Source organism: Dromiciops gliroides, chromosome 4, assembly GCF_019393635.1.
Source record: "Dromiciops gliroides isolate mDroGli1 chromosome 4, mDroGli1.pri, whole genome shotgun sequence".
Taxonomy (NCBI): domain Eukaryota; kingdom Metazoa; phylum Chordata; class Mammalia; order Microbiotheria; family Microbiotheriidae; genus Dromiciops; species Dromiciops gliroides.
The window spans coordinates 330,950,325-330,962,468 of record NC_057864.1 but is presented as its reverse complement, the minus strand read 5'-3'; the positions used below and the strand labels follow the sequence as shown (position 1 = coordinate 330,962,468).

At 34.4% G+C, this 12,144-nt stretch overlaps 1 non-coding gene across 1 annotated transcript; it reads left to right on the top strand.

Annotated features, from left to right (window-relative positions):
- Nucleotides 1–10,131: 10,131 nt before the first annotated feature.
- On the top strand, nt 10,132–10,238 carry LOC122726919. The gene has a single exon (XR_006352910.1). It is a non-coding gene; the product is annotated as a U6 spliceosomal RNA (small nuclear RNA).
- Nucleotides 10,239–12,144: the final 1,906 nt, after the last annotated feature.

Below are 12,144 nucleotides of genomic sequence, written 5' to 3'. Positions count from 1 at the left end.
ATTTTCATTTTAGGATCTTTTTCAGGAGGTGATTAATGATTCCTTCAATTTATATTTTATGTTCTGGTTCTAGATTATCAGGGCAATTTTCCCTGACAATTTCTTGGAAGATGATGTCTAGGCTTTTTTTTTTTTCGATCATGGCTTTCAAGTAGTCCAAAATCTTTAATTTATCTCTCCTGGATCTATTTCCAGTTGTTTTTCCAATGTGATATTTCATATTACCTTCTAGTTTTTCATTCTTTTGGTTTTGCTTTATAGTTTCTCAATTTCTCATAAAGTCATTAGCTTCCATTTGCTCAATGCTAACTTTGTACCATTTTTTACCATTTGACCTAGTCTGCTTTTATTTCCTTCAGCATTTTTTTGTGTCTCCTTTTCCAAGCTGTTGACTTTTTTCATGATTTTCTTGCATTACTCTTATTTCTCTTTCCATTTTTCCTCTCCCTCTGTTACTTTATTTTCAATGTCCTTTTTCAGCACTCCTATGACCCGAGACCAATTCATATTTTTCTTTGATGCTTTGGATGTAGGAGCTTTGACTTTGTTATCTTGATCTGAGGGTGGTTTTTTAATTTTCCTTGTCACCATGGAAACTTTCTAGGGTCAGCATTTTTTTTTTCTGTTTGCTCATTTTCCCAGGCTATTTCTTGACTTTTACTTCTTTGTTAAAATGAGGTAATGCTTCCAGGTTGGAGGGTGTACTGTCCCAAACTTCAGGGAGTTTGTGCTGACTTTTTTAGCAATATTTCTAGGAATTTGTATGTTTTTAGTTCTTCCCAGGTTGTATGATTTAAGGACAGGTATGATTACTACTTTCCTTTCCTGTGCTTATGGTCTGTAAGCAACCACAAGCCTGCATTTCTACACTCCAACTCCACTGTGGCTCCAAGATCTTGTGGATTTGTGCTCCTCTCCAGCCTGGGACCACCACCGAGGATTGTGAACTGGATCTGAGTATGAGCAAAACAACATGGTCCTGACCCAGTACTGGCAAACAGATCCCTATGAGATCATTCTGGCTAATTGTTCAACCCCCTTAAAATATGTTGACTGAGTTCCAGAAGCAGTTATTGCTGCAGCTAATCCAGATGCTCCCAAGGCCTGCTCCTAGTTTGCTTGTATCGGGGCTGTGCCTGTGTTGGGGATTAGTCTGTGCTGGTATGACATAAACTGTACTGTGCTCCACTCTCCTGCTGGCACAACAGACATTTTCTGCCAAGCGTCTAAGTTGTCTTTGGCTGGAAAATTATTTCACCCCATTTTTGTGGGTTCTACTGCTCCAGCAATAGTCCTAAGGAATTATTTAAAGGTATTTGGAGAGGTTTGGGGGAAAGCTCAGGCAAGTTACTGCCTTTCCTCTACCACCTTGGCTAATTAATTTTATTATCTTCAAATGATTGATATTCTATCAAATAGATGATCAACTCATCTCTCTAAAAGCTACCTAACTTAGTTTTCTAATCAGCTCCCATGGATTTAATTTCCATGCTGATTATTCTCAGATTTACCTTTCATACCCTGATTTCTCTGTTGTCCTCCAATATCACATGTTTATCTGCCTTTCAGTCATCTCAACCTGGATGTATACTACATATCTTAAACTAAATGTTCAAAACATAACTTTACCTTTTTCCTGTAAACACTGTCTCACCCTCCCCCTCCCCCCCCAGCACACTTACCTTCCTTATAACTATAGAGGGCAATACCATCCTCCCAATCCTTCAAGTTTCCAAGCTAAGAATCATCCTGGATTCTTTCCCATCTCTCATCTCCCTCTATCCATTATGTTGCTAAGATTTATCAACGTGTTTTTTTTTCCCCCCCAGGGCAATGAGAGTTAAGTGACTTGCCCAGGTTCACACAGCTAGTAAGTGTCAAGTGTCTGAGGCCAGATTTGAACTCAGTTCCTCCTGAATTCAGGGCCAGTGCTTTATCCACTGCACCACGTGGCTGCCTCATCAATTTCACTTTTGCAACACCTCTCAAATAGAATCCCTTCTCTGCTCTGACACTATCACCACTTTAATGCAGACTCTCGTTTCCTTATGCCTTGATTATTACAATAACTTGCTGGTTAGTCTACTTGCCTCAAGTTACTGTCCATTATAATCCATCCTCCCTTCAGCCAGTAAAGTGATTATCCTAAAGTATAGGTCTGAATATCTGACCCTAATGATCAATAAAAAAACAGTGGTTTTCTACTGCCTCCATGATCAAATACAAAATGCTCTATTTGGCATTCAAAGCCAGTTAACCTAACCTCCCCCTACCTTACCAGTCTTCTTATACTTTACTCATTGACTTATACTCTTAAACCAAATGACAGTGACCATTAGGCAGTTCCCCAAATAAGACACTCTATCTCTTGGCTCTAGGAATTCTCTGCCTTACTTCCATGACTGGAATGCTCTTGCTCCTCAAGTATACCTATTGACTTCTCTGGCTTTCTTTAAGTGCCAAATGAAATTCCACCTTCTAAAGGAAGCCTTCTCCAATACCACTTAATTCTAGCACCTTCTCTCTGTAATTCTTTCCTATTCATCCTTTATATAGCTTATGTGTGTACACACATAATATATACATACATACATATATGTTAGACTCTAAGCTCTTTGGGGGTGTGGACTTTGTTTTGCCTCTTTTTATATAGCTAAGGCTTAGCACAGTGGCTGGCATATAGTAAGTGTTTGATAAATGTTTACTGAATGAAGAAAGTAAATCCTTGATTTTATAAAGTATATGTCTAATGCTAGTTGATTTTATTTCATTTTCATATTGTATTTTGATTAGGTTTACAAATTGCATTTGTGAGATTTGACACAAACATCTTTTTTCAAAGTTACTACTTTTTAATTTGATTGAGGGACCTCACATGGAACGCCTGTGCCTCTCTTAAACACAGTTACTTTTACTAAAAAGGAAACAACTCCCCTAGAAATCCTTGTTATGGTTTCCTTTAATTAAATTTCCATCTGGAAAATCATAACCTCATAATATGGAAAAATATTCATGCTAGTGCACATAGTATGTTTCCAAATAAATTTATCCAGAAATTTGCCATGGTTAACATGGTTGTGGTGATCCCATTAATCTGAACATTGTAATAAGATTTCAGTTAAATTGCAGGCTATTTAACAGACTGTATACCATCAGTCCTTTGAGGCAGCACAGCTGGATTCATTTTTCAGAATGAAAGATTACCCACCATAAACATGCACTGTTGGTGAGCCTGAAAATTTGTCAACTCTGTTATAATTGACTGTGGGGATTGGTACTTCCCTGTAACCCTTGTGCTGTATTAAGCAAAACTAAAATATTTAATTTTAATTAGAATTTAGAAATTAGGTTCTAAGTTAAATATAAGACAGATTTACAAAATGGAATTGTCTCTGAAATAAAAATTAAGGTGTTTAAATGAAAATGTTATACCTGTAGTGAGACCCAGTCTAGCCTCCAGTAGTGAGTGCCTGCTGAAACACCTTACAGCTGTGACATGGTAATATATAATGTCTGAAATACAAAAAGCCCTGAGTAAATATTAAAATCTTTCTTGCATTGATAGCAGACTTTAGGTCATAAGAATTGTCAGAAATTTGTCCCATCACAGAACTTTTAGGCACTTTTGTATTTTGTTTTGTTATGAAACCCTTTGTGAGCTAATGATTGCCTATGTGAAGAGATGAGTCAGGACTCTGGAAATTTCATATCTAAATGATTTGTATAATCCATCCAAAACCAAAAGAACAGACTCATAGGCCTCACCAGACTGAAAAAAATTTCCATTCTAAATAAATAATTTAAAAACTTCCACTCTTTTTGAACAGGCCCAGTCCAACTTATACTCAACCATAGAACTCTTTCCCTGATTCCTTTTCTCCCTTGTTTGTCATGCCAGTTTAGTGCAGAGATCGGATATCACAAGGTGTAGATCTAGAACAAAGGTAACAAATAATATCCAACCCGCTTGCTGTCAGATCATCTTAAAGGGTGATAGACTCAAAAGTTGTTTCTCAGCTTCTATTTATACAGAAAAAATCCATCACCCATATATCAGTGAGATTTTATCAATTTCCCTTCCGTTCAATGCGTTATAGGGCAGTGGGAAAGAGGAAGAAGAATAGCAACCTCAGGTCATGCCCCCAGAAAAATCTTCTTTCTTAATAGAAATCCAGATTTCTAAGATAGTGTTTTGGGGAATATTCCTATCTTCTATTCAGAAGGGTTGGGTCTAGAAAGTCCCACTACCTGGTCACTTAATCCTCTTCTCTACAGACACCATGTCTTAATCTTAAAGGTTATACCACTCTCTTTCAAAGGTTAGAGCCAGCAACTTGATATAAATAGAATTATTTTCTTAGGTCATATAGGTGAACCACTTGTAGTTCCCACTTGCCTTTGGGTTCAGAAACCAAAGAAGTTAAAGGGACCGAGCTCATGCAGTATAGCTATTAAATGTCAAAGTGTGGTTTGGACTCAGGTATCCTATTTATACATCCTGTTCTTTTTCTGTTGTTACAATTGTTATTTGCCTTTTATTTCACCCTGTACATTTCCCTCTAGGGGTCAGATTGTTGAAAGTTTGAAGTTAGGATCTATTTATAAAAATTAGGTTGATGGTTTTATACACACACAGGTGTATGTATACACACATACATATACATATCTATGTATATATAATGTGCATTTTCTATACAAATATAATATAAAACTGGAAAGTTATGCATATATAAGAAACATTTAAAGGAAAGTTATACACACATAAACTTTATCTTTATATTCAATGAAAATATATCCATATACTACTTTTTTAAAAATATGATGAATAACTCACTTTTGCTGTCCAGAAAGGCATTTGATCAACTAGAGTCCCTGTAGTCTTCTAGACAGTACTGATTAACACCATGGGGACTTCAGTTAAGACAGAGTAGATTGGAGCATCCAGCTGGGATGCTGAGAGGAAACTCAAAAATGCTGAGATGTTATTAATGAGGAGGCCTACTGACAACAAGGTCAGCCCTGTCAGGTAAGGGGCTGAATGATGAAATTCTTAATGGGTAAAATGTTTCAGTGCTTAAGACAATGCTATTCAGACAACTATCTGGGGTCTTGCTAATTCATCTGTTTACCACCATAGAGCCATCCAGAAATTTCAGAGAGAGAGAGAGAGAGAGACAGACAGATAGACAGACAGACACCGACACAGACACAGAGAGACAGAGTCAGAGATAGATATAGAGAAGAAAAAAGTGTGGGCCTGAAAAAAAGGGTGTATTAAGTTCTATTATTGATTTAAAAGATAAGTAGCAACTTATATAAGTAGGAAGAGGACAATTTGTGACATTATATAAATATTTGTAATTTTTTTTTAGTTATAGTCATGGTCAAGCATTTTAATTTGTGTGTGGATCTACATAGAACATCATATATAGAAATATATTCTTACCAATCTCAATTGAAAGATTACAGTTTTTAGTGATTTCAGGAACCTAACCCCCATATTTCCCATTCATACAATATTTCAAAAGAATGTGTGCTAGTTGTTCCATATATAGCTTTGTTTTTTAACTTAAGGAAAGTTAAATTGTTGATACAACAAATAAATAGATGTTAGCACATATGCATAAAATCCTTCAGTTTTTATATTATATGTTATAAAACTGAGAGCTTTTACTTAGGTTATGAATAAAAGATCTCTATTGTGAGATATTTACTAATACTGGGTGGGCCAAAAGTCACAGGGTCACAAAGGGATTTCAATATTTAATATATCCTTTATGTTTTGTTTTTAATTTATACAACCATAGCATCATATATAGTATATATGGGAAATAAGTATGTATAGGAAATAAAGGAAAATAATTTCTGAAAATTTATTAAAACATCAGACTCCTTCATGACTTTTGGCCTACCTTATATCTTTATTATTGGGAATTAACTCCTCCCTTCTTAGTAGTTATTATTCCTTTAAATACTGTTATAACATTTCAATGAATTGGGAGAGATGGGGTGGAGTAAGATAAATGCAATCATTGCAGTCTTGGAAGACTTATTTAATTGTACAAATAGTGAAATGAATAAACCAGGAAAACAATTTTTTATCAAAAGATCACATAGGATAAACAACCACAACAACTTTGAAATAGAGCTAATCCTCAAGTTTTGTGGGATAAATTTCCATTAAAAGGCACAAAAGTAAAAAGAAAAAACAAAAAACAAAACACAAATGCTGATACACTGAACCCATGGGAAATATGGGAATTATGATACTGAAATGGCCAAAAATTTTATTTTTCACTAGAGATTGGCAAAAATACACTTTTCTTCATATAATTCTTTTTTTCTTTTCAGAATCTATTTTAATTCTTTTTTCCATAAAAGTATTTTATTATTTTCCAGTTATATGTAGAAATACTTTTCAACATTTCTTTTTATAAGACTTCTAGTTTCAAATTTTTCTCCCTCCCTATCATCCCTCCACTCTCCCCAAGAAAGCAAGCAATCTGATATAGGTTATATATGTACAATCACATTAAACATATTTCTACAATAGGCATCCTGTAAAAGAAGAATCAGACTAAAAAGGAAAAACCTGAAAAAAGAAAAACAAACAAATAGATTTTGGGGGGGAGAGGGGGCAGGGCAATGAGGGTTAAGTGACTTGCCCAGGTTCACACAGCTAGCAAGTGTCAAGTGTCTGAGGTCTGGTTTGAACTCAGGTCTTCCTGAATCCAGGGCCGGTGCTTTATCCACTGCACCACCTAGCTGCCCCTTATAGTAATACTTATTATTGTAGCAAAGAATTGTTAACTATGTATCTATCACTTAGGGAATGGCTGAACAAATTATGGTATTTGAGTGTGATTGAATATTGTTACACTATAAGAAATGATAAAAGAGACAGATTCAGATAAACCTGGCAGGATTTACTTGTATGACCTAAGGCAGAATGAAATTAACTGAAGCAGAATACTTTGTAAAATTACTAAGTATATATGTGTGTGTGTATATATATACATATACATATATATACACACATATATATACACATATATATAAACATACATACACTTTGAGTGGGTATATATATGTATGTATCTATATGTTCATATATACATTATATGTATGCATATTTGAATGAATTTTATATGTGTGTATGTGTATATGTATAGGTGTTATGTATGTTGTGAGAATTGGAAAGACACCCCCTGCTGGAAGGGACATAATGAGCTGTGGCCTGAAAAGAAACCATGTGACTTTAGTGTCTGGAAGTGACCCTTTCTGGGGTTTCAAAGGTCAGATCAGCATCAGGAAGTGATGTTTGCTGCCCTGTGGGTCCTGTCAATCAGTGCTACCAACCAATTAGCTTGGAGCTGTGTGGATGGCCCTTTTTCTTGATTCACAGGAGGCTTCTGGGAGGAGTGAGCCTTTTCGGTTCCTGACTTGGGCTTGGCAGGAGGGCAGATGCTAGGCTCTCTTAGAGATAGTTTTTTTCCTCTCTCTCTTCGCTAACTTCTGATGCACTTTAATAAACACTTAAGGTCTAAACTATTATTAAAGCTTCTAATTTAAGGCGACCACTCATTAGATTTTAAACATCACAGCTAGAATTTTAGACCCTTACAATGTGTATACAGACATGTGTCTGTACTGCAAAAACTTAAAAATTCTGATCAATTCAATGACCAACCAGGACACCAGAAGACCAAACATGAAGCATGCTTTCACTTCTTGACAGAGAGATGATGGAGTTAAAATATGGAATGAGATATACATTTCCACATGGCTGATGTGTTGATTTATTTTTGATTTGTCATCATAACTTGTTACAAGTGAGAATTTTCTTTTGGTCAGGGTATGGTTATTGGGAAGGAAGGAGAAAGTATCTAGTAATTGTGATGGAAAAAGGATGCACATCAAAGAAAATTATTTAATATATATAGAAGAGAACAGAAGTAGATACAGAGAGAAACACTAAAAAGAGGGATAGTTTTATAATTAACATGCATTTTATAACAAAAACACACTATATTGGAGATTGCTAGTTTCATATATAATCTACTTTTTCTACTTTTCTTTGTATATAAACATGTTCATATTTTTTTTTTTTTTAGGCAATGGGGGTTAAGTGACTTGCCCATGGTCACACAGCTAGTAAGTGTCAAGTGTCTGAGGCCAGATTTGAACTCAGGTACTCCTGAATCCAGGGCCGGTGCTTTAACCACTGCGCCATCTAGCTGCCCCCAACATGTTCATATTTTTCACATTAGCAAGAACTATTTTTAACTAATTAATTTTGTGGAACATGTTTTATGCTGATTTATCTCTATAATTTTGTTTTTATTGTGTCAAAGTGAGCAGTCATTGCCTTTTTATTATCCCCTGAGTATTACTAACTTTCAGTTCTTTAGGAATTATTTTATTACAGTATTCATATACATAAAAAAGAAGCATATTGTAACAAAAGGTGAACATTTGTTTCAGGGACATGGAATCCATACAACAAGCATTTTTCATCCACTTTTTTTTAATATATGTTGATCTTCATGCCAAACATCTCAGAATGGTTATGAATCTCTATCAAGCATCTCTGCAATATCCTGAGATATTAATAAAATGTTAAATGATAGTGAAAGAAAAGCACCAAAACTAATTCATTACAGATATCCATTTACACTGATATCATTGGAGTCTGGTTATTAAAATATCAAACTATACCTTCATCTATTCCTTATACCTCCAAATATTTTTATATAAATGATATGAAAAGGTCTTGGAATGCCTTTACTAAAAATCATTGTAAGTTTTATTTAAATTATTTAATTGATCAGCAAGTATATTAGTCATGTCAAAAAAAGGAAATATGATTACATTGACATGATATATTTTACTTCAAATTCCTATAAGCTGACATTACTCATGATTAAAAAACACACAAAAATCATTGGGATGACTTGGGGAAAATAATAATTTACATTATCAATGTTATTTTTCTCTTCATACTCCAGTCCAAGAAACAACAACATATAACACAGTATGCTGATAAGTTGAATTAGGTGTAAATACATAGATGACGTGATATAATGGAGATTTGAAACCACCAGAGAAGTAAATGCTAGGAAGCAATACTAAAAAATGGAGAATTTTAGAGCTTGAAGGAGCTTTGAGAATTATTCAACATGTATATTATTCTATGTCTCATTGAATTGGGATTGAATTTATTCAACCTTATTATGATTTTGAGGAGTACTGTGGCAATTATAATAGCCATTGTCAGTTGAATGGTTTCATAAATGTATGATTCAAACCAAGTTTACCAATGAGGCAAATGTTTGAGGAGATCACATATATGTGACATTTATTTTATTTTATTTTGCAATGTCCAAGTATGTAGTATATTTGTAAGAACAAAAATCATCAGAACTGTGACAATCCAAGAGGAAAAGTGAATATACAAATAATCCTGTTGGAGACACGTTCAGTGAACAAGTTGTGTGCTGTGGCATTTTATGGAATGAATGTAATTTACTTAATTATAAATAAGGTGAAAAACAAATTTAATTATATTATTTTTCAATATTGTTCATATTGAAATGATGATATGATGAGAATGAGGATGAGGATAAGCATGTTGATATCTTACAGAGTTGTTGTGAGATCTGAGGAGCTAATATATGTAAAGTACTTTGCAAACTTTAAAAGCACCACATAAATATTGATTAATAAATGGAAATGAGGAGCAATTTTTTAAAATGCAAACATTAGACCTCAATATTTAATTAATATGTTGGGTTTAAGCTGTAACAGAAGTGGAAATAGACAAAATAAGTAGGATCACCAATCTAGAGCTGGAGGGCACCTCAAAAATCATGAAGTCCATCTCATTTTGTGGATAAGGGTACTGAGCCTGAAAGTGGGGAAGTGTTTTGCCGAAGGTCATTCAGGAAATACTAAACATCAGAAGCAAGATTTGTACACAGATCCTCCAATTGCAGAGCCAATGCTCCTCCTGCTATAATATAGTATGGTGTTTTATGTGACCTTGTTTTTAAAAGTGGCAGGAAGGTCTGCAAAAGGTTAGATCAGTTTAATAATTTCATTCTTATTTATGATTTTAAGAAACATTTTGTTGTGATCACTTTGGCAGCACATATACTAAAATTGGAACCACACAGAGAAGATTAGCATGGCCCCTGTGCAAGGATGACATGCAAATTTGTGAAGCATTCCATATTAAAAAAAAAAAAGAAATATTTTGTTTACTGTTCATGAATTACATGATATTGACTTAAAAATGCAAAATGTATTTTGCAAGTGAGGACTTTTGCATCTAACCATTATACTCTCAGTTTGCTATTTTAAGAGAGTTATCCTATGTGTTAGAATTCTGCCCTGTATGCTGTGGCTAGTCAATAAATATTTATCTAATTAAACTGACTTCATTATTGGCTTTAAAACATTACGAGCTTTGGTTGAATTCCTCTATTAGCTAACAAGTCTTTTCTGACTTAAGGTCTACTCTCTCTCCTTTTCCTTAAATCATACACACACATATTATATATAAATATATAAATATATATAAATATATATATATATATATATATATATATATATGTGTGTGTGTGTGTATGTGTGTGTGTGTGCGCATATGTATGAACATGCATATATGTAGAAGAAAGCGAACAACAAGACAATCTCTTCTAAATCCCTCAAATTTCAGCCATAGAGACTGAAACCCAGAGAGGAAAAATTACTTGCCAAAGTGATATAACTAGGTAATGGCTGAACTAAAACTTAGATACTAATGTCCAGACTTCCAATCCAGTGTATCACATGCTTTCCAGTAAAGTTGGAATGAAATAAATTTCCTTCAGTTAAAGTTTACCCCATTTTGGGCAGCTAGGTGGCACAGTGGATAAAGCACCGGCACTGGATTCAGGAGTACCTGGGTTCAAATCTGGCCTCAGACACTTGACACTTACTAGCTGTGTGACCTTGGGCAAGTCACTTAACCCCCATAGCCCTGCCCCCCCCAAAAAAAAAGTTTACCCCATTTCAATTGAATGGCAGGGCCTGTTATTTCATTAAAATTATACCATACATACCCTTTTCTATTTAAAAAGGTTTTTTTTCTATTTCTTAAAAGACACACCATGCTGTTAGATTTCATCACATCTGCAAAATTAAATTATTCTATCACTTCTCAACATTACTATTTTATTTCTTTTTTAGGGCTTAGCAAAGGTCTTTAAGGTCCTTGACTAAGTGACCAAAATGATATGCCCCATGGTAAAAAGTGTAGGGTATTGGCCCTAGAGAAATCAAGAGCTGGGTTCAAAATCTTTTTCAGGAATTATTAGTTATGTGACAGTAGGTAAATTACTTAGAATCTCTCTGCTTTTTTTCCCTTCATTTACAAAATGAGTGTTGTACTCAATGACCTCTTACATATCTTCCAATTCTAAAACCATAATACCATGATCTATTATTAGAATAAGATGTCAATCTGTTGGAGCCAAGCTAAGTGAAAATTAAATGTGGCTCCTGAATACATTAAAAATATGCCCTTGGCTCCCAATTAACTCAATGATTCCCTTCACAAAACAGGCAGTGAGATTTGGGAGGAATGTGCATTTTAAAATGTGGATTTTCCAGCAGCAAAGGGAGATGCCCACAACTTTGCCTTGTCCCTGACAGAAAGAGGGAATTATATTTCAACTGCCAACAGGCTTGACAACCACCCAGATAGCAGCTGTACACTATTCCTTCAAAATATGTTGCCTCAGAAATTGACTTCGACAATGTAAATAATGGTTGTCATTTGATGGCAAGAACAGTAAGCATATAAATCCATGAGGGGGTAGAGAAAATCAAAGATGGGAAATATGATATATGTTTTTATAAATATTTTTAATTTAATGTTCTTTCATGTTTACTAGCAAGCATATGAACAACTCTATTTGAAAACCATGCCCGACACAATGATTGCAATAGTCTAATGTACATATTTGACAGGTAATTCATAAACTACATTTAACAAGTACAAACATCAATACTTGAAGACACTTCTACTATCAAATTCCTATGTGTTAAGATAGGAATACAAGCAGACATTAATGCAGTCATCTACAATTGCCTAAAATT